We start from the raw sequence: 22,754 nt of genomic DNA, 5'->3' as shown, positions 1-22,754 counted from the left end.
TATTTCTGTGTGTGGAATGTACACGTCACAAAGCAGTTCCTCGGAAAGCTTCTCTTCAGTTTCGGTCTGAACATATTTCCTTTTTCAATGGAACCCTCACAGTGTGCCCGAAATTCCCCGCACACGCTAAACATACACAGGGTTATAAAACTACTCAACATAAGGGAGGCTTAACTAAGCGAGAAGAATTAAGACAACACATAGTAGTTTCACAGAAAGCTTCCTTCTGGATTTTACCTGAGGATATTTCTTTCTCCAAGTTCTAAGGATTGTTCCCAAATGTCCTTCCTCGGATTCTACAAAAACAGTGCTTTCAATCTGCCCAATCCAAAGAACGGTTTAAATCTCTGAGACGAATACCCACAACGCAAAGCAGGTTCTCATTATATTACTCAGCAGGTTTCATCAAAACATATTTCCTTGCTCACCACAAGCCACCAGGAGTCACTAAACAACCCTTCACAGATTCTTCAAAGACAGAATTTCGAAACTGGGCAACATAGAGTAAGCACAAATTCTCTGAAGTGAATGCACATATCAGAGAGCAGATTCTTGGAACGCTTCTTTCTCGGTTTTATTTCAGTATATTTCACTATTTGCCATAGTCCTCAGTGCAGTCAGAAATATCACCTTTTCGGTTACACAGGACCAGTGTTTAAACACTGCCTTGTGAGAAAAGAGGTATAACTCCCTGAGCGGAATGCATACATCACAAGTAGTTTCTCAGAAAGCTTCTATCCAGTTTTTATCTGAAGATATCTCCTCTGTCACTCTAGGCCTGAATGTGCTCCCAAATGTTCTTTCGTGGATTCATGCATAACGGAGTTTACAAATTGCGTAATATAAGAAAGGTTTGAACTATGCGAGATGAATAGTTATATCTAACAGGAAGCAGTTTCACAGAAATATTCTTTCCAGTTTCTGTCTGAGGATATTTCCTTTTTCACCATGGCCGTCCCTATACTCTTGAATGTCTCTTGGTAGCTTTTCCTCCAAAAGGGTTTCTGGAATCCTCTAGGAGAAGAAAGGTATATTTCTGTAAGTGGAATGCACACGTCACAATGCAGCTCCTCCAACAGCTTCTCCCAGTTTCTTTCTGAACATGTTTCCTTTCTCACCGTAATCCTCAAAGTGCTCTTGAGTATCCCTTTGCAGATAAACAAAAACAGTGTTATGATACTGCTCAATGAAAAGAGAAGCTTAACTGTGTGAGCGGAATGCATGTGACAAAGTGTGGTTTCTCAGAAACATTCCTTCTGGTTTCTCTCTCACGTTATTTCTTTTTCAGGATATTTTAAAGAGTGTTTCCAAATGTCCCTTCTCAGATTCTACAGAAGCAGTGATTTCAAACTGCTCAATCCAAAGAATGATTTATCTCTATAAGATGAATAGAAACATCACAAAACAGTTGTGCAGAAGGCTTCTCTCCAATTTTCGATGGAAGACATTTCCTTGCTCACACAGGTGTCCAGTTGCCACTTACTATGCCTTTGCAGTACCCTCAAAGACCGACTCTCAAACAGGGAAATGTCCTGTGAAAAGACTGGACATGTCAGAGAGCAGTTTCCTTGAGTGCTTCTTTATGTTTTTTATCGGACGACATTTCACTTTTGGCCATAGTCTTCAATGTGATCCAAATGTCACTCTTTTCATTTTAGAGGAACAGTGTTCAAACTGTGCCTTATGAGAAGAAACCTATAAGTCCCTGAGTGGAATGCACACATCACCAAGCAGTTTCTCAGAAATCTTCTCTCCAGTTTTTATCTGACTATATTTCCTATTTCACCATAGGCCTGAATGTGATCCCATATATCCCTTCGTGGATCCATACACGATGGAGTTTCCAAGCTGCATAATGTAAAGAAAGCTTAATCTATGTGAGATGAATAAACATAGCAAAAAGCAGATTCACAGAAAGCTTTTTTGCAGTTTTTATCTGAAACTATTTCCTTTTTCACCACAGTCCTGAATGTGCTCCCAAAGGTCCCTTCGTGGATCCGTCCATGGTAATTTCCAAGCTGTGTAATGTAAATAAAGCGTTATCTATCTGAGATGATTACACATATCACAGAGTAGTTTCCTAGAATGCTTCTTTCCAGTTTTTTTCGAGGCTATTTCCCTTTTCACCATCGGCATCAACATGCTCCCAAATATCACTTGGTACCTGTTTCTACAAAAGGGTTTCCCTGACGCTGTATGAGAAGAGAAGTGTAACACTGTGAGTGGAATGCACACGTCACAAAGCAGTTCCTCAGAGAGCTTCTCTCCAGTTTCAGTCTGAACATATTTCTTTTCACCGTAAGTCTCCAAGTCCTCCCGAATATCCCCTCACACACTAAACATACACAGGGTTAGAAAACTGCTCAATGAAAAGAGAGGCTTAATTGAGCGAGAGGAATTAAAACGACCCAGAGCAGTTTCACAGAAAGCTTCCCTCTGGATTATACCTGAGGGTATTTCTTTCTCCATAATCTAAGGAACCTTCCTAAATGTCCTTCCTCAGATTCCACAAAAACAGTCATTGCAAGCTGCTCAATCAACAGAATGGTTTAACTTTATGAGACAAATACACAGATCACAAAGCAGTTGCTCAGAAAGTTTCTCTGCAAGTTTCATCAGAAGACTTTTCCTTGCTCACCACAAGCCTCCGTGCGTCACTGAATATCCCTTCACAGATTCGTCAAAGGCAGATTTTTGAAACTGGGCAACATAGAGTAAGCATTAACTCTGTGAAGTGAATGCACATATCAGAGAGCAGATTCTTGGAAAGCTTCTTCCTCGATTTTATTGCAGTATATTTCACTGTTCGCCATAGTGCTAAATGTGCTCTGAAATATCACTTTTTTGGGTTCACAGGAACAGTGTACAAACGCTACCTTGTGAGAAAAGAGGTATAACTCCCTGAGTGGAATGCATACATCACAAAGTAGTTTCTCACAAAGCTTCTATCCAGTTTTATCTGAAGATATCTCCTCTTTCACCATAGGCCTGAATGTGCTCCCGAATGTCCTTTCACGGATCCGTGCATGATGGAGTTTCCAAATTGCAAAATACAAGAAAAGTTTTAACTATGTGAGATGAATAAATATATCTAACACAAAGCAGTTTCACAGAAATCTTCTTTCCAGTTTTTGTCTGAGATTATTTCCTTTTTCACCATAGCCGTCCATATATTCCCGAATGTCACCTGGTAGCTTTTTCTCCAAAATGGATTCCGGAATCCTTTAGAAGAAGAAACTTATATTTCTGTGAGTGGAATCCACACGTCACAAAGCAGCTCCTCAGAAAGCATCTCTCCAGTTTCTATCTGAACACATTTCCTTTCCCACAGTGAGTCTCATAGCACTCCTGAATATTCCTTCTCAGACTAAACAAAAACAGTGTTATGACATTGCTCAATGAAAAAAAGCTTAACTGTGTGAGTGGATTCACGTAACACAAAGCGGTTTCACAGAAACCTTCCTTCTGGTTTCTCTCTGAGGTTATTTCTTTTACAGGATATTCTAAAGAGTGTTTACAAATGTCCTTTCTCAGATTCCACAGAAACAGTGATTTCAAACGGCTCAATCCAAAGAATGATTTAACACTATGAGATGAATACAATCATCACAAAAGTGTTGGGCAGAAAGGTTCTCTCCAATTTCGATGGAAGACATTTCTTTGCTCTTCACAGGCCTCTGGTTGCCACTTACTATCCCTTCACAGAACCCTCAAGACCGATTTTCAAACTGGGAAATATAGAAGAAGTTTTAACCCTGTGAAAAGACTGGACATGTCAGAGAGCAGTTTCTTCGAGTGCTTCTTTCAGTTTTTTATCGGACGACATTTCACATTTTGCCATAGTCCTCAATGTGCTTTGAATATCACTCTTTTGGTTTTACAGGAACAGTGTTCAAACTGTGCCTTATGAGAAGAAAGTTATAACACCCTGATTGGAATGCAAGAAGGGCATAGTGAATCTCTGTGCTATGAATTCACACATCAGAAAGCAACTTCTGAGAAAGCTTCTTTCTAGTTATCATCTGAGGATATTTCCGTTTCACCATAGGCCTCAATGTGTTCTGAAAGATCACTTTGCAGATTCTACCAAAACACTGTTAGCAAACTGCTTCATGAAGACTAAGTTGTTACTCAGTGAGATGAATTCACATATCACAAAGAAGTTTGTCACAAAGCTTCTTTCACGTTTTTAATTGAGGAAATTTCCTGTAACAACCTAGGCCTCAATGCGATTCAAGGTAGCCCTTCTCAGGTTCCTCAAAGACAGTGTTAATCGACTGCTCCATGAAACGTAAGTGTAACTCTGTGAGATGAATTCACACATCACAAAAAGTTTCTAATACAGCTTATTGCTAGTGTTTGTCTGAGGATACTTCCTTTGTCACTGTAAGCCTCGTTGCGCTCAGAAGTATCCAGTTACAGATTTCAAGAAAACTGTGTTAGCTAACTGATCTCTAAAGAGAAAAGTGTAACTCTGTGAGTTGCATTCACACATCGTAATGCAGTTTCTCAGAATGTTTCTTTCCAGTTTTTTTCTGAGGATATTTCCCTTTTCAGCATAGCCCACTATGAGCTCTCAAATATCACTTGGCAGATTCCACAACAACAGTGTTAGCAAACTGCTTCGTGAAGACAAAGTTGTAACGCAGTGAGATGAATTTACATGTCACAAAGAACTTTCTCAGAAAGCTATTTTCTAGTTTTCATTCGAGGATATTTCCTTTGTCTCTGTCATCTTCATTGCACTAAGAAATATCTCAATGCAGATCACAAGCAAAGAGTGTTAGCAAACGGATCAATGAAAAGGAAAGTGTAACTCTGTGAGTTGTATTCACAGGTCACAATGCAGTTTCTCAGAACGCTTCCTTCCAGTTTTTACCTGAGGATATTTTCTTTTTCACCATAACCCTCACTTGGCTCCCAAATATCACTTTGCAAATTCCACAAGAACAGTCTTAGCAAACGGCTTCATGAGGAGAAAGGTGTAACTCTCTGAGATGAATTCACAGATCACATTGAAGTTTCTCAGAAAGCTTCTTTCTCATTTTTTAATGGTGGATACTTCCTTTGGCCCTATAGTCTTCAAAGGGATCCGAAATATCAGTTCTCACATTCCACAAAAACAGGGCTAGCCAATGGCTCCACGAAATAGAGGAGTAACTCAGTGAGTTGAATTCACACCTCACAGAGCAGTTTCTCAGAAAGCTTCTTTCTTGTTTGAGTTGGTTATTTGTGGTCTCGGAGTGCCACCATGTGTCTTATTGTAGTTTCTGTGAAAACACTGTTAGCACGCTTCTGAATGAAAACAATCATCTAACACTGTGTGCTGAATTCACCCACAACAAAGAAATTTCTGAGAAAGCTTCTCTGCTGGTTTCTCTGAAGATATTTCATTATTCACTATGGGATTGAACAATACCAAAGACATCACTTCTGAGCTTCCACAAAGTCAGTGCTAGCAGACTCCTCCATGAAAGAGTGGTGTAACACTTTGAAATGAATTCACACATCACAAAGCAGTTTCTCAGAAAGCTTCATTCCGGTTTTTCTAGGAGGATATTTCCTTTTTCACCATAGCCCTCAATGAGCTCCCAAATGTCACTTGGCACAATCCATGACAACAGTGTTAGGAAACTGCTGCAAGAAGGGAAAAGTGAATCTCTGTGTTATGAATTCACACATCAGAAAGCAACTTCTGAGAAAGCTTCTTTCTAGTTATTATCTGAGGATATTTCCTTTTTCACCATAGTCCTCAATGCGCTCCCAAATATTACTTTGCAGATTCCACGAAAACACTGTGAGCAAACTGCTTCATGAAGACTAATTTGTTATTCTGTGAGATGAATTCATATATCACAAAGAAGTGTGCCACAAAGCTTCTTTCACTTTTTTAATTGGGGATATTTTCTCTAAGAGCCTAGGCCTCAATGCGATTCAAGGTAGCCCTTCTCAGGTTCCTCAAATACATTGTTAATCGACTGCTCCATGAAACGTAAGTGTAACTCTGTGAGATGAATTCACACATCACAAAGAAGTTTCTAAGAAAGCTTCTTTCTAGTTCTTGTCTGGTGATATTTCCTTTGTCACCGTAAGCCTCAATGCACTCAGAAGTATCCAATTGCAGATTTCAAGAAAACTGTGTTAGCCAACTGATATCTGAAGAGTGAATTCACACTTCACAATGCAGTTTCTCAGAAAGCTTCTTTCTAGTTTCTAACTGACGATGTTTCCTATTTCACCATAGGCCTCAAGGTGCTCCCAAGTATTTCTTTGCACATTCCACGAAAACAGTGTTATCAATCTACTCCATGAAAAGAAAGGTGTACCTCTGTGGGAGCAATTCACAAATCACAAAGCTATTTCTCAGAAAGCTTCTTTCAAGTTTTTATCTGAGGATATTTCCTTTGTCACCATAAACTCCAAAGCAATCCCAAATACTGCCTCCCAGATTCCCAAAAAACAGTGTTACCAAACATCTCCATGAAAAGTATCATGTAACACTGTGAGATGAATTCACAAATCACAAAGAAGTTTCTCAGAAAGCTTCTGTCTAATTTTTTTATGAGGATATTTCCTTTGTCACCATAAGCTTCAATGCACTCCAAAATATCCCATTGCAGATTCCAAGAAATCAGTGTTAGCAAACTGCTCAATGAAAACAACACTGCCACTCTGTGAGGTGAATTCAACAATCAAAATGCAGTTTCTCTGAAAGCTTCTTTTACATTTTTGTCTGAGGATATTTCCTTTGTCACCATAGGCTTCAATGCCTTACCAAATATCCTGTTCCAGATTCCATGAAAACAGTGTTACCAAACTGCTCCCTGAAAAGGAAAGGGTTACTCGGTGAGATGAATGTACACATCACAAAGAAGTTTCTCAGAAATCTTCTTTCTAGTTTTCATCTGAGGATATTTCCTTTGTCACCAAGGGCTTCAATGTGATACAAAATATCCCTTTTCAGATTCCCCAAAAACAGCATTACCAAACTGTTTCATGAAAAGAAAAATGTAACTCTGTGAGATGAATTCACACATCACAAAGTAGTTTCACAGAAAGCTTCTGTCTGTTTTCTTTCTGAGGATATATCCTTTGTCACCATAGGCTTCACAGTGCTTCAAAATATCCTCCTGCAGATTCCACGAAAACAGAGTTAGCAAAATGGTGCATGAATAGTGTGGTTTAAGTGTGTGAGGTGAAATCACACATCACAAAACAGTTTCTCAGAAAGCTTCTTTCTACTTTTTATCTGAGAATATTTACTTTTTCACCAGAGGTCTCAACTCGCTCCCAAATATCACATTGCAGATTCCAAGAAAACAGAGTTTACAAACTACTCTATGAAAAGAAAGGTGTTACTCTGTGAGGTGAATACACACTTCACATATAAATTTCTCAGAAAGCTTCTTTCTAGTTTTTATCTGCTCTATTTCCTTTGTCACCATAGGATTCAATGCGATCCAAAATATCCCTTCTCAGATTCCCCAAAAACATGCTACCAAATTGCTCCATGGAAAGTATCAGGAAATGCTGTGAGATGAGTTCAGGAATAACAAAGCAGTTTCTCAGAAAGATTCTTTCTTTTTTTTATATTAAGATACTTCCTTTTTCACTGTAAGCCTCAATGCACTAGTGAATATCCCTTTGCAAATTACATAAAACCAGTGTTAGCAAACTGCTCCATGAAAAGAAACGTGTAAATCTGTGAGATGAGTTCACACATCACAAAGCAGTTTCTCAGAAAGTTGTCTTTTGTTTTTTGTCTGAGGATATTTCCTTTGTCACTATAGGCTTCAATGACACCCAAAGTATCCCTTCTCAGATTCCCCAAAAACAGTGCTACCAAACTGATGCATGACATGAATTGTGTAACTCTTTGATATGAATTAAAACATCACAAAACGGTTTCTCAGAATGTTTCTTTCTAGTTTTTATCAGATGATATTTACATTTCCACCATAGGCCTCAATGTGTTCTCGAATATCCCATTGCAGATTCCACAAGAAAAGTGTTAGTAAACTTCTCAATTAAAAGAACTGTGTAACTCTCTGAGATGAAATCACACATCACTAATAAATTTTCCAGGAAATTTCTTTCTAGTTTTTATCTGAGGAGATTTCCTTTGTAACAATAGGCTTCAATGCGATGAAAATCATCCCTTCTTAGATTCCCCAAAAACAGTGCTACCAAACTGCTTCATGAAAATAATGGTTTAACTCAGTGAGCTTAATTCACACACCACAAAGCTGTTTCTCAGAAAGCTTCTCTCTTGTTTTTCTCTAAGGATATTTCCTTTTTCAAAATAGGCCTCAATGCACTCCCGAATACACCACTGCAGATTTCAGGAAAAAAATGTTAACAAACTGCTCAATGAAAGGAATGGTGTAACACTGTGAGATGAATTCACACGTCACAAAGAAGTTTCACAGAAATCCTTTTCTGGTTTTTATCTGAGGATATTTCCTTTGTCACCATAGGCCTCAATGCACTCCCAAATATCTTATTGCAGATCCCATGAAAACAGTGTTATCAGACCGTTCAATGAAAAGAACAATATAATTCTGTAAGATGAACTCACACATCACAAAGCAGTTTCTCAGAATGTTTCTTTCTAGTTTTTATATAAGGATATTTCCTTTTTCAGTACAGGCCTCAGTGCACTCCCAAATATCCCTTTGCAGATTCCATAAAAACCGTGTTAGCAAACTGCTCCATGAAAAGACAGGTGTAACTCTGTGAGATTAATTAACACATCACAAAGAATATCTCAGAAAGCTTCTTTCTGGTTTTTCTCTAAGGATATTTCCTTTTTCAAAATAGGCCTCAATGCACTCCCGAATACACCATTGCGGATTTCAGGAAAGAAGTGTTAGCAGACTTCTCAATGAAAGGAATGGTGTAACACTGTGAGATGAATTCACACGTCACATAGAAGATTCACAGAAATCTTCCTTTCGTATTTATCTGAGGATATTTCCTTTGTCACCATAGGCTTCATTGCAATAGAAAATAACCCTTCCCTGATTCCCCCAAAAACAGTGCTACAAAACTGATCCATGAAAAGTATTATGTAACACTCTGAAATGAATTAAGACATCACAAAGCAGTGTGTCAGAAAGCTTCTTTCTAGTTTTTGTCTGAGGATATTTCCTTTGCCACTAGAGGCTTCAATGCAATCCAAAATATCCCTTCTTAGATTCCCCAAAAGAGTGCTAACAAACTGCATCATCAAAATAAAGGTGTAACTCTGTGAGATGAATTCACACATCACAAGCAGTTTCACAGGAATCTTATTTTTTCTTTTGTCTGAGAATATTTCCCTTGCCACCAAAGGCTTCAATATACTCTGAAATATCCTTTTGCAGATAGCTTCTTGCTAGTTTTTATCTGGTTTTATTTCCATTGTCACTCTAGGCTTCAATGCAATCCAAACTATCCCATCTCAGATTCCCCAAAAACAGTGCTACCAAACTGTTCCATGTAAAGAATGCTGTAACTCAGTGAGATGAATTCACACATCACAAAGCTGTTTCTCAGACCGCTTCCTTCTAGATTTTATCTTCGGATATTTCTTTTTTTCTCCATATTCCACAATGCTCTCCAGAATATCCCATTGCAGTTTCCACGAAAAAAGGTTTAGAACACATCTCAGTGAAAAAAACGGTGTAACTCTGTGAGATGAATTCACACATCACAAAGCAGTTTCACAGAAAGCTTCTGTTTGATTTTAACCTGAGGATATTTCCTCTTTCACCATAGGTCTAAATGCACTCACAAATATCCATAGGCAGATTCCATGAAAACAGTGTGAGCAAATGGCTCCATGAAAAAAAGGTGTAACTCTGTTACGTGAAATCACACATTGCAAATAACTTTCTCAGAAACCTTCTTTCTAGTTTTTATCTGAGAATATTTCCTTTGTAACCATAGGCTTTGATGCGATTCCAAATATCCCTTCTGTGATTCCCCAAAAACAGTGCGAACAAACTGCTCCATGAAAAGAGTGGTGTAACTCTGTAAGATGAATTCACACATCACAAAGCATTTTCCTAAAAACCTTCTTTCTAGTTTTTTTCTGAGAATATTTCCTTTTTCACCATAGACCTCAACTCGCTCCCAAATATCCCTTTGTAGGTTACACGAAAACAGTGTTAGCAAACTGCTCCATGAAAATAATGGTGTTACTCTGTGAGATGAATACACACATCACAAAGAAGTTTTTCCGAATGCTTCTTTCTAGTTTTAAACTGAGAATATTTCCTTAATCACCTTAGGTTCCAATGCAATCCAAAATATCCCTTCTCAGACTCCCCAAAAACGGTGCTACAAAAGTGCTCCATGAAAAGAATGGTGTACCTCTGCGTGATGAATTGACTCATAATAAAGTGGTTTCTCAGAAAGCTTCTTTACAGTTTTTATCTGGGGATATTTCCTTTTCCACCATATTCCTCAATGAACTCAGGAATATCCCATTGCAGATTAAAGGAAAATGTTTTAGCAAACTTCTCAATGAAAGGAACGTTGTGATGGTATGAGGTGAATTGGCACATCACAAAGCAGTTTCACAGAAAGCTTCTTTTTTGTTTTGACTGGAGTATATTTCCTTTGTCAAAATAGACTTCAATGCACTCCCAAATATCCTACCTATTACAGATTCCAAGAAAAGAGTGTTATCAAACTGCTCAATGAAAATTACAGTTTAACCCTGTGAGATGAAGTCACACATCACAAAGCAGTTTCTCAAAAATTTTCTTTCTAGTTTTTATCTGAGGATATTTCCTTTTCCACTATAGGCCTGAAAGTGCTCACAAATATCCCTTTGCAGATTCCACGAAAACAGTGTTAGCAATCTGCTCCATGAAAAGAAAGGTGTTACTCTGTCAGATGAATACGTATATCACAAGAGGCTTCTCAGAAAGCTTCTTTCTAGTTTTTATCTGAGGATATATCCTTTGTCACCATAGGCTTCAATGCAATCAAAAATATCTCTTCTCTGATTCCCTTAAACAGTGCTTCCAAACTGCTCCATGAATACAGTCAGGTAACGTTGTGAGATGAATTCACAAATCACAAAACAGTTTGTCAGAAAGTTTCTTAAAAGTTTTTGTCTCAGGATATATCCTTTGTCACTCTAAGCTTCAACGTGCTCAAAAATATCCTATTGCAGATTCCAAGAACACAGTGTTAGCAAACTAATAAATGAAAAGAACAGTGTAACTGTGTGAAATGAATTCACCCATCACAAAGCAGTTTCTCAGAAAACTTCGTTTTGGTTTTTATCTGAGTATATTTCCTTTTTCACCATAGGCTTCAATGTGATCCAAATTATCCCTTCTCAGACTCCCCCAAATCAGTGCTACCAAATTTCTCCATGAAAAGAATCATGTAACCCTGTGAGCTGAATTAACACATCACCAAGCGATTTCTCAGGAATCTTCTTTCCAATTTTTATCTGAGGGTATTTCCTTTTCCAACATAGGCTTCAATGCGTTCTCAAATGCCCCTTCTCGGAAAGCACTAAAACAGTGATACCAACGTGCTTCCTCAACAGAAACGTTTAGCTCTATGAGATGAATGTACACATCACAAAGGAGTTCCTCAGAAAGCTTATCCCCAGTTTTTAACATGAAAATATTTCATTTCTCACCACTGGACTCTGTGCACTCCCGAATATCCCTTTGCAGATTCCACAAAAACCATGTTACCAAACTGCTCGATGAAAGGAAAGGTGTAATTCTGTGAGATGGATTCACCCATCACAAAGCAGTTTCTCATAAAGCTTCTTTCTAGTTTTAATCTGAGGATATTTCCTTTTGAAGCACATAGGCTTCAATGTGCTCCCAAATAACTGCCCTCAAATACCACAAAACAGTGATACCCAACTGATCAATCAACAGAAAGGTTAAACTCTATGTGATGAATACACCCACCATACAACCCTTTCTCAAAAATCTTCTCTCCAGTTTTTATTTGAAGTTATTTCCTTTTTCATTGTAGGCCTCTAGGAGCTACCGAATATCCCTTTAAAACAGCGTTAGCAAACTGCTCAAAGAAAACAACAGTGTAACTTGGTGTGATGAATTTACCCATCACAAAGAAATTTCTCAGAAAGTTTCTTTGTAATTTTCATCTCAGGATATTTCCTTTTCCACCATTAACTTCTATGCACTCCCAAATATCCCTTCTCAGACACCACAAAAACAGTGCTACCAAACTGATCCATGAAAAGAATCGTGTAACACTGGATGATGACTTCATCAGAAAGCAGTTTCCCAGAAAGCTTATTTCTAGTTTTTATATGAGTATATTTCCTTTGTCACCATCAGCATCAATGCACTTCAAAATAACCCATTGCAGATTTCAAGAAAACAGTGTTAGCAAACTGCTCAAAGAAGAGAATGGTGTAACTCTGTGAGATGAGTTCACACATCACAAAGCAGTTTCTCAGAAGGCTTACTTTTGGTTTTTATCTGAGGATATTTCTTTGTCACCAGAGGCTTCAAAGTGATACAAAATATCCCTTCTTGGACACTACAAAAAGAGTGACGTCAAAGTGCTCCCTCAACAGAAACATATAGCTCTATGAGACAAATGCACACATCACAAAGACATTTCCCTGAAAACTTCTCTCCAGTTGTTACCTGAAGAATTTTGTCTTTTCACCTTAGGCCTCTACAAGCTCCTAAATATCCCTCTGTAGATTCCACAAGAAGAGTGCTAAGGAACTGCTCCATGAAAACAATGATGTAACTGTGAGATAAACTGAACAATCATAAAGCAATTTCTCAGGAAGCTTCTGTCTAGCTTTTAGCTGAGGATAATTCCGTTTCCACTATAGGCTTCAATACCCTCCCAAATATCCTTTCTCTTCTTTCTAGTTTTATATGAGGATATATCCTTTGTAACAATAAGTTTCAATATGCGCTATGAAATATCAGAATGGAGATTCCAAGACAACAGTGTAAGCCAACTGCTAAATGCAAGGAACAGTGTAACTCTGTGAGAAGAATTCACACATCACAAAGCAGTTTCTCAGAAAGCTTCTTTTCAGTTTTTATTTGAATATATTTTCTTTTTCACCATAGGCCTCAATGCACTCCCAAATATCCTACTGAAGATTTCATGAAAACAGTGTTATCAAACTGCTTTATGAAAACAACAGTGTAACTCTGTGAGACGAATTCACACAGAATAAAGCATTCTCTCAGAAAGTTTCTTTCTAGTTTTAATCAGAGGATATTTCCATTGTCACCATAGGCTTGAATGTGACTGAAAATATCCCTTCTCAGACTCCCCAAAATAGTGCTAGCAAACTGTTCCATGAAAAGAATGGTGTAACTCTGTGAGACGAATTCACATATCACAATGATGTTTCTCAGAAAACTTCTCTCAAGTTTTTATCTGAGGACATTTCCTTTTTCAATGTAGACCTCGATGTGCTCCGGAATATCACATTGCAGATTCCATGAAAACAGTGTCAGCAAACAGCTCCATGAAAAGAAAAGTGTACTTCTGTGAGATGAATTCACACGCCACAAAGCGGTTTCTCAGAAAGATTGTTTCTAGTTTTTGTATGAGGATATATCATTTTTCAACATAAGCTTCAATGCTCTGTGAAATATCAGAATGCAGATTCCAAGACAACAATGTAAGCAAACTGCTCAATGCAATGAAGAGTGTAACTCTGGGAGAAGAAGTCACACAGTACAAAGCAGTTTTCAGAAAGCTTCTTTTTAGCTTTCATGTGAGGATATTTCCTTTTTCACCAGAGTCCTCAATGAGCTCTCAAATATCCTATTGCAGACTCCACGAAAAGAGTGTTATCAAACTTCTTAATGAAAACAACAGTGTAACTCTGTGAGATAAATTCAAAAATCACAAAGTGGTTTCTCAGAAAACTTTTTTCTATTTCTTATGTGAGGATATTTCCCTTGTCACCATAGGCTTCAATGCGACCCAAAATATCCCTTCTCAGATTCCCCAAAAGCAGTGCTACCATACTGTTCCATGAAAAGAATGGTGTAACTATGTGAGAAGAATTCACATATTACCAAGATGTTTCTCAGAAAACGTCTTTCTAGTTTTCATCTGAGGATATTTCCTTTTTCAACATACTTCTCAATGCACTCATGAATATCTGGAGGGAAATTAAATGAAAAAGTGTTAGCAAACTTCTCCATGAAAAGAAAGGTGTAACTCTGTGAGATTAATTCATACATCACAAAGAACTTTCTCAGAGCTTCTTTCTAGTTTTTATCTGAGGATATTTCCTTTATCACCATAGACTTCAACATGATCTAAAATATCCCTTCTCAGATTCCCCAAAAACAGTGCTACTAAACTCTTCCACGAAAAGAATGGTGTAACTCTGTGAGATGAATTCACGTATCAGAAAGATGTTTCTCAGAAATATTCTTTCTAGTTTTTATCTGAGGATATTTCCCTTTTCACCATGATCCTGATGGCACTCCTGAATATCCCATTGCAGTTTAAATGAAGAAAGTGGTAGCAAATGTGTCTTTGAGTTGAAGTCACACATGACAAAGCAGTTTCACAGTAAGTTTCTTTTGGGTTTTATCTGATGATATTTCCTGTGTCTATGTAGGATTCAATACACTCCCAAATATCCTATCACAGATTCCACAAAATCAGTGTTATCAAACCGCTCAGTGAAAAGAATGGTGTAAATATGTAAGATGAATTCAGACATTCTGAAATTGTTTCTCAGAAGCATACATTCTAGTTTTTATCTGAGGATATTTCCTTTTTCACTATAAGCCTCAATGTGCTCCAGATTATCTCATTTGCAGATTCCATTAAAACAGTTTTAGCAAACTTCTCCAGCAAAGGAAAGGTGTAGCTCTGTAGGATGAATTCACACATCACAAAGAACTTTCTAAGAAAGTATTTTTCTACTTCTTTCCAGAGGATATTTCCTATGTCACCATCAACTTCAATGGGATCCAAATACCCATGAATAGAATTGTTAAACTCTGAGATGAATTCACAAATCACAAAGCAGTTTCTCAGAAATATTATTTCTAGTTTTTGTCTGAGGATATTTCCTTTGCCACCAAAGAGTTCAATGCAGTCCCACATATCCTATTGCAGATTCCACAAAAACAGTGTGAGCAAACTGCTGAACGAAAAGAACAATGTAACTCGGTGAGATGAATTCACACATCACAAAGCAGTTTCTCAGAAAGCTTCTTTTTGGTTTTTATCTGAGGATATTTTCTTTGTCATCATATGCTTCAATGCACTCATAAATATCCCATTGCAGACTCCACAAAAGCAATGCTACCTAACAGCTCAATGAATAGAATGGTGTAACTCTGTGAGATGAAATCACATATCAGAATTCAGTTTCTCAGAAAGCTTCTTTCTAGTTTTTATCTGAGAATATTTCCTTATTCACTATAGATCTCAATGCAATCCCAAATATCCCTTTGCAAATTCCATGAAAACAGTGTTAGGAAACTGCTAAATCAAAAGAACAGTGTAGCTCTGTGAGGTGAAATCACACATCACAAGGCAGTTTCTCAGAACGCTTCTTTCTAGTTTTTATCTGAGTACATTCCCTTTTTCTCTATAAGCATCAATGTGACAGCAAATATTCCTTTACAGAATCCAAGAAAACAGTGCAAGGAAACTGCTCCATGAAAAGAGAGGTGTAACTCTGTGAGATGAATTCACACATTCCAAAGAACTTTCTCAGAAAGCTGCTTTCTAGTTTTTATCTGAGGATATTTTCTTTGTCACCATGGGCTGCAATGCATTCCAAAATATCTCTTCTAAGATTCCCCAAAAACAGTGCTAACAAACGACTACATGGAAAGGATTGGGTAATGCTGTGAAATGAATTCACACATCAGAAAGCGTTTTCATAGAAAGCTTCTTTCTGGTTTTTATAAGAGGATATTTCTTTTGCCACCTTCAGCTTCAAAGCACTCTAAAATAACCCTTTGCAGATTCCACGAAAAACAGTGTTAGCAAACTGCTCAATGAAAACAATGGTGTAAATCTGTGAGATGATTTCACACATCACAAAGCAGTTTCTCACAAAGCTTCTTTCTAGGTTTTATTTGAGGATATTTCCTCTTCCACCATAGGCCTCAATATGCTCCCAAATATGCTTTTGTAGATTCCACGAGAACAGTGTTAGCAAACTGCTGAATATAAAGAACGTTGTAATTATGTGAGATGAATTCACACATCACAGAGCAGTTTCTGAGAAATGTTCTATTTGGTTTTTATCTGAGGATAATTCCTTTGTCACCATAAGTTTCAATGCACTCCCAAATATCCTATTGCAGATATTAAGAAAACAGTGCTATCTAACAGCTAATTAAAAGAATGGTGTCACTCTGTGAGATGAATTCACACATCACAAACTAGTTTCTCAGAAAGCTTCTTTCTAGTATTTACCTAAAGATATTTCCTTTTTCACTATAGGTCTCAATGCACTCCCAAATATTTCTTTGCAGATTCCATGATAACAGTGTTAGCAAACAGCTCCATGGAAAGAAAGTGTAACTTCGTGAGATGAATTCACACATCACAAAGAACGTTCAAAGAAAGCTTCTTTCTAGTTTTCATCTAGGGATATTTCCTTTGTCACCATAGACTTCAATACGATCCAAAATATCTCTTCTCAGATTCCCCAGAAACAGTGCTACCAAACTGCTCCAAGAAAAGAACCGTGTAACTCTGTCAAATGAATTTACACATCAAGAAGTAGTTTCTCCAAAATATTCTTTCTACTTTTTCTATGAGGATATTTACAATGCATTATAAGCTTCAATTCACTCTGAAATATCAAACTGCAGATACAAAGAAAACAGTGATAGCAAACTGCTCAATAAAAAGAACGCTGTAACACTGTGAGATGAATTCACACATCACAAAGCAGTTTTCAAGAGCTTCTTTTCAGTTTTTATCTGAGGATATTTCCTTTATCACCAAAGGTCTCAATGTGCTCCAAATTATTCCTTTGTGGATTCCACAAAAACAGTGTTAGCAAACTTCTCAATGACAAGTATGGTGTAACTCTGTGAGATAAATTGTTATATCACAAAGCAGTTTCTCAGTGAGCTTGCTTCTAGTTTCTATCAGAGGATACTTCCTTCATCACCATAGGCCTAAATGCTTTCCCAAATATCCCTTTGCGGATTCCACGAATACAGTGTTAGCTAACTGCTGCATGAAAACACAGCTGTATACCTGTGAGATGAATTCACACATCACAAAGAAATTTCTCTGAAGGCTTCTTTCTAGTTTTTAATCTGAGGATGTTTCCTTTGTTACTACAGGCTTCAATGTGATCCAGAATATCACTTCTCAGATTCTCCAAAAACAGGGCTACCAAACTGATCCATGACAACAATCCTGTAACTCTATGAGACGAATTCACCAATCACAAAGCAGTTTCTAGGAAAGACTATTTCCAGCTTTTACCTGAGGATATTTCCTTTGTCACCACAGGCTTCAATGTGCTCCCAAATATCCTATTGCAGATTCCACGAAAACAGTGTTAGCAAACTGCACCAGGAAAAGAACAGTGTTACTCTGTGAGATGAATTCACACATCACAAAGGACGTTCTCAGAAATTTCTTTCTAGTTTTTATCTGAAGATATTCCCTTTGTCACCATAAGCTTCAATGCACTCCGAAATACCCGATGGCAGATTCCAACAAAACAGTGTTAGCAAACTGCTCAATGAAAACAACATTGTAACTCTCTGAGATGAATTCACACATCATGAACAGTTTCTCAGAAAGCTTCTTTCTGGTTTTTATGTCAGGATATTTCCTGTTTCACCATGGGACCCAATGTGCCACAAAACATCGCTTTACACATTCCATGAAAGCAGTGTTAGCAAACTGCTCCATGATAAGAAACATGTAACTCTGTGAGATAAATCACACACCATAAAGAAGCTTCTCAGAATGCTTATTTCTAGTTTTGATCTGAAGATGTTTCCTTTGTCACCATAGGCTTCAAATAGATTGAAAATATCCCTTCCCAGGTTCCCCTAAAACAGTGCTACCAAACTGATCCATAAAAGGAATTGTGTGGCTCTGTGACTTGAATTCATATATCACAAAGCAGTTTCTCAGAAAGCTTCTTTCCAGTTTTTATCTGAGGATATTTCCTTTTTCACCATCAGCCTCAATGGACTCTCAAATATCCCTTTGCAGATTAGACGAAAACAGTGTTAACAAACGTCTCAATGAAAAGAAACGTATAACTCTCTGAGATGAAATCACGCATCACAAACCAGTTTCGCAGATGGCTTCTTTTTGGTTTTTAGCTTGGGATATTTCCTTTGTCAACATAAGCTTCAATGCAATGCATAATATCCTATTGCAGATTCCACAAAAACAGTGTTAGCAAACTTCTCAGTGAAAAGAACACTGTAATAATGTGAGATGAATTCAAACATCACAAAGCAGTTTCTCAGAAAGCGTGTTTCTAGTTTTTATCTCAGGATATTTCCTTTTTCACCATAGGCCACAATGCACTCCCAAATAACCCTTTGCAGATTCCACGAAAATAGTGTTAGCAAACTGCTCCATGAAAAGAAAAGTGTAACTCTGTGAGATGAATTCACACATAATAAAGAAGTTACCCAGGAAGCTTCTTTCTAGTTTTATCTGAGGATATTTCCTTTGTCAATATTGGCTTCAATGTTATCCAAAATATCCCTTTTCTGATTCCCCAAAAACAGTGCTACCAAACTAATCCAAGAAGAGGAAGGTGTAACTCTGTGAGATGAATTCACAAATCACAAAGCAGTTTCTCAGGAAGCTTCCTGCTAATTTTTTTCTGAGGATATTTCCTTTGTCACCATAAGCTTCAATATGCTCTGAAACATCTCATTGCAGATTCCAAGAAAGCAGTGTTAACAATTTGCTCAATGAAAAGAACAGTGTAATTCTGTGAGTTCGATAAACACATCACAAAGCAGTCTCTCAGAACGCTTCTTTTTGTTTTTTATCTGAGGATATTTCCTTTGTCACCAAAGGGTTCAATGCACTCCTAAGGATCCTGTTGCAGATTCCAGAAAAACAGTGTTAGCAAAGTAATCAATGAAATTAATGGCTGAACTCTGTGAGATGAATTCACACATCACAAATCAGTTTCTCAGAAAGCTTCTTTCTACTTTTAATCTGTGGATACTTCCTTTGTCAACATAGTCATTAATGCACTCCCAAGTATCCCTTTGCAGATTCCACAAATACAGTGTAAGCAAATTGCTCCATGAAAAGAAAGCTGTTATTCTGTGAGATGAATTCAAACATCACAACGATCTTTGTCAGAAAGCTTCATTTTACATTTTATCTGAGAATATTTCCTGTGTCACACTAGGTTTCAATGTAATCCAAAATATCCCTTCTCAGACTCCCCAAAAGCAGTGCAATCAAACTGCTCCATGAAAAGAATTGTGTAACTCTGTGAGATGAATTCAAAAATCACAGAACAGACCATCAGAAAGCTTCTATCTAGTTTTTGCCTGACGATACTTCCTTTGTCACCCTAAGCCTTAATGTGCTCTGAAATATCCCATTGCACAATCCAGAAAACAGTGTTGGTAAACCGCACAATGAAAAGAACAGTGTAATTCTGTGAGATCCATTCACACATCACAAAGCAGTCTCTCAGAAAGCTTGTTTTTGGCTTTTATCTGATGATATTTCCTTTGTCACCATAGGCTTCAATGCACTCCCAAATATCCCTTTGCAGATTCCACAAAAACAGCATTGGCAAACTGCTCCAAGTAAAGCAAGCTGTAACTGTGTGAGATAAACTCACACATCACAAAGTAATTTCTCAGAAAGCTTCTTTCTAGTTTTATCTGAGGATATTTCCTTTGTCACCATAAGCTTCAATGAGATCCAAAATATCCTTTCTCAGAAAACCCAAAAACAGTGCTACCAAACTCTTCCATCAAAAGAATTGTGTAACTCTGTGAGATGAATTCAAATATCAAAAAGCAAATTCTTAGAGAGCTTCTATCTAGTTTATGTCTGAGGCTATTTCCTTTGTCACCATAAACTTCAATGATCTCCGAACTATTCCACTGCAGAGTCCATGAAAACAGGGTGAGCAAACTGCTGAATGAAATAAACAGTGTAATGCTGTGAGGTGAATTCACACATCACAAAGCAGTTTCTCAGAAAGCGTCTTTCTAGTTTTTATCTCAGGGTATTTCCTTTTTCACCATAGGCCTCAATGCACTCCCAAATATCCCTTTGCCGATTCCACAAAAACAGTGTTAGGAAATGGCTCCATGAAAAGCAAGGTGTAACACTGTGAGGTGAATTCACACATCATAAAGAAGTTTCTCGGAAAGCTTCTTTCTAGTTTTTATCTGAGGGTATTTCCTTTGTGCATATATGCTTGAATGTCATCCCAAATATCTCTTCTCAGATTCCCCAAAAGCACTGCTACCAAACAGCTCCATGGAAAGAAAGGTGTAACTCTATGAGATGAATTCACAAATCACAAATCAGTTCCTCAGGAAGCTTCTTTCTAGTTTTTGTGTCAGGATATTTCCTTTGTCAGCATAATTTTCAATACACTCCGAAATACCTCATTGCAGATTCTGAAGAAAACAGTGTAAGCAAACTGTTCAATGAAAAGGACAGTGTAACTCTGTCAGTTCAATTCACACATCACAAAGCAGTCTCTCAGAAAATTATTTTTGTTTTTTATCTGAGGATATTTCCTTTGTCACCATAGGCTTCAAAGGGCTCCGAAATATCCTACTGCAGATTCTACGAAAACATTGTTACCAAACTTCTCAATGAAAACAATGGTGTAACACTGCAGGAAGAATTCACACATTACAAAGCTGTTTCTCAGAAATTACCTTTCTGGTTTTCTTCTGAGGATATTTCCTTCTTCACCACATGCCTCACTGTGCTCCCAAATATCCCTTGAAGATTCCACAAAAACAGTGTTAGCAAACTTCTTCATGAATAGAAAAGTGTAACTCTGTGAGGTGAATTCACACATCATAAACAGTTTCTCCAAAAGCTTCTTTCTAATTATTTTCTGAGGCTATTTCCTTTGTCAGTGTAGCCTTCTATGCAATTCAAAATATCCCTTCTGACATTCCCCTAAAAGAGTGCTACCAAGCTGTTCCATGGGAAGGGTCTTGTAACTCTGTGAGGTGAATGCACACATCACAAAGCAGTTTCTCAGAAATCTTCTATGAAGTTTTTATCAGAGTGTATTTCCTTTTTCACCATAGGCCTCAATGTGCTCCCAAATATCCCTCTGCAGATTCCACGAAAACAATGTTACCAAACTGCTTCATGAAAACAACAGTGTAGCTCTGTGAGATGAAATCTCACATCACAAAGAAGTTTCTCAAAAAGCCTCTTTCTAGTTTTTATCTGAGAGTAATTCCTTTTTCACCATAGGCCTCAATACTCTCCCAAATATCTTTGCAGATTCCACAAAAACAGTGTTAGCAAACTGCTCCATGACAATAAAAGTGTAACTCTGTGAAACGAATTCACACAGCACTGAGGAATTTCTCAGGAAGCTTCTCTCCAGTTTTTATTTAAGGATATTTCCTTTGTCACCACAGGCTTCAAAGCAATCCAAAATATCCCTTCTCAGATTCCACAAGAACAGTGTTACCAAACTGCTCCATGAAAAGAATCGTGTCACTCAGTGAGTTGAATGCAAACATCACAAAGCAGTTTCTCACAAAGCTTCTGTCTAGTTTTTATCTGTGGATAATTTCTTTTTCACCAAAGACCTCAATGCACTCTTAAATGTCCCACTGCAGATTCCACGAGAAAAGTGTAACTTTAAGTGTAACTCTAGGAGACGAATTCACACAAAACAAAGCTGTTTCTCAGAAAGCTTCTTATAGCTTTTGTCTGAAGATAGTTCCTTTTTCATAGTAGGCCTCAAGGCCTTCGTGAATATCCCATCTCAGATTTTTCAAAAACAGTGTTAGCAATCTGCTCAATGAAAAGAAAGTTATAACCCTGTTTGATGAAATCACATATCACAGGACAGTTTCTCAGAGAGCTTCTTTTCAGTATTTGTCTGAGGGTATATCCTTTGTTACAACTGGCTTCAAAGGGCTCCCAAATATCCCAGTGCAGATTCCAAGAAAGCAGTGTTAACAAACTGCTCCAGGAAAAGAAATGCATGATTCGGTCAAATGAATTCAAGGATAACAAGGACGTCTGTCAGAAAGATTTTTCTAGTTTTTCTCTCTAGATATATTCTCTGTCACCACAGGCTTCGAAACAATCCAAAATATCCCTTCTCAGTTTTCCGAAAAATAGTGTTACCAAACAGCTCCATGAAACAATCGTGTAACACAGTGACATGACTTCACAAATCACAAAGCAGTTTCTCAGAAACCGTCTTTTCGGTTTTTATTTGAGGATATTTCCTTTGTCACCATAGGCTTCAATATGCTCCCAAATATCCTATTGCAGATTCCACGAAAAGAGTGCTAGCAAAATGCTCAATTGAAACAATGGTGTAACTCTGTGAGATGAATTCACACATCACAAAGCAGTTTCTCAGTAAGCTTCTTTCTAATTTTAATCTGAGGATATTTCCTTTGTCAGCATGGGCTTCAGTGTGATCCAAAATATCCCTTCTCAGATTCCCCCAAAACAGTGCTACCTAACTGCTCCATAAAAAGAATCATGTAGTTCTGTGAATTGAATTCACCCATGACAAAGCAGTTTCTCAGAAAACCTCCTTCTAGTTT

Source organism: Colobus angolensis, unplaced genomic scaffold (assembly GCF_000951035.1).
Source record: "Colobus angolensis palliatus isolate OR3802 unplaced genomic scaffold, Cang.pa_1.0 Scaffold478, whole genome shotgun sequence".
In the NCBI taxonomy this organism is placed as follows: Eukaryota; Metazoa; Chordata; class Mammalia; order Primates; family Cercopithecidae; genus Colobus; species Colobus angolensis.
The sequence above is the reverse complement of the archived record's forward strand: the minus strand, read 5'-3'. Positions refer to the sequence as shown.